Source organism: Tupaia chinensis, unplaced genomic scaffold (genome assembly GCF_000334495.1).
Source record: "Tupaia chinensis unplaced genomic scaffold, TupChi_1.0 Scaffold143987_1, whole genome shotgun sequence".
Classification (NCBI taxonomy): Eukaryota; Metazoa; Chordata; class Mammalia; order Scandentia; family Tupaiidae; genus Tupaia; species Tupaia belangeri.
In genome coordinates this window covers 1,987-3,627 of record NW_006203838.1, presented here as the reverse complement: position 1 = coordinate 3,627, position 1,641 = coordinate 1,987, and positions in this window count along the sequence as shown.

The window sequence follows — 1,641 nt, the reverse complement described above, 5'->3', positions numbered from 1 at the left end:
GACTTGAACTGTGGTTGGCCATGTGGGAATCCAGAACCTTTGAGCACTATGCCACTTTTGTTCTATTATTTCTATTTGTCTCTCTTTAGTTTTCCTCATACAGGACTCCCTTTAGTACTTCTTAAAGAGCTGGTCTACTATTAGTAAATTCTTCAGGTTTTGTTGATCTGAGAGTGTTTTAACTATTCTTCCCATTTGAAGGATAGTCTTTCTGGGTAGAGTATTTTTAGTTGAAATTGTTTTTCTTTTAGTGTTTTAAATATGTCTTCCTATTCTTTTATTGCTGCATTGTTTCAGAAGAAATGTCTGATATTAGCTTAATAGGATAAGCTGTGTAGGTGACATGACATTTCTCTCTTGCTATTTTTAGAATCTTGTTTTTGTCTGTGACTTTTACAATTCTGGTTATGAAGTGCTGTGGAGAGGATCTTCTTATATTGATTCTATTTGGGGTCCTTTGGATTTCTTCCATCTGGAGGGAGGCCTGAATGTTTCTACATATTGAAAAAGGTTTCTGCAAGTATTTCATGGAATAGATCTGTGCCCTTGTCTGATTATTTGCCTTCTGGAACACCAATTATTTAGGTATTTGGGTGTTTAATGGTGTCCAGTATCTTCTATATGTTGTCCTCATTTTAAAAAAGTTGTTTTCATTCTTTTTGGTGGTCCCTCAGTAGAGGCAGAGGGTTTATCAGATGCTACAGAAGACCCCTGAGGACAAGGGAGAAGTCCATGACTTGATCATGAGGAAGACACTATGGAACCTTGTTGTGGGGGCTTTCACAACAAATCAACCATTGGGAACAGTTAAAGGTAAACTAGTGGATATCAACAGTTAAATAGTGTTTCATTTTGTTTTGTTTTGTTTATGTGTTTTGTTTTTTTTTTAACCTCACGTAAGGTAAAGGACAATGTAAGCACAGGTTAAAAATCAAATCAAATCAGCCTCAGAAAGAAAGAATATCAATCAATCCTTGACAAGAACAGCACCAGTCCTTTTCTTCAAGCCACAGTGTACTTTTTATATCTTTATCTATAATATGCCTGCAATATCAGATCAGGTATTATATAAATGTTTATGAGCAGAAAGGACTTATGAGACTAATAATGGTAGTAATCACAAATGCATCCTTGTCACTTAACTGAAATTTTAGGTATACACTTACAATATAAAGAATGGAATCTCACAGAAATTTAATTTACTACTGTGTACTATAGTTCATAGAAAAAGATAAAAATAGGCAAAGATAACAATGGAATATCCCAAAATTCTAAATAAATTTCTATTTTTCTCTGCAGAAATGTAGACTATTTCTCCAGGAAGTCCATTTAGAAAGAAATAAAAAAGTCTTTCATTAATACCTCAGTTCCACTCTGAAATGTTGTTGGTGTAGCTTTTTGCTTTATTTATTTATTTACTTATTTATCCCATAGGCCCCATAGGGCACATGTGGTAACTGAAAAGACAGACAAAGAGGGTATGAGTAATCACTACTAGGGGATGGCCATGACACAATTCCTTCTCCATTCTTTTCTCAGAATGTTGGGTACACATGCACATGCGCTGTTTGATTTTCAAGTCACTGTGTCTGGTATGAAAATCATATACTTGACCATGTGAGATCCAGCCCCTTTACCTCC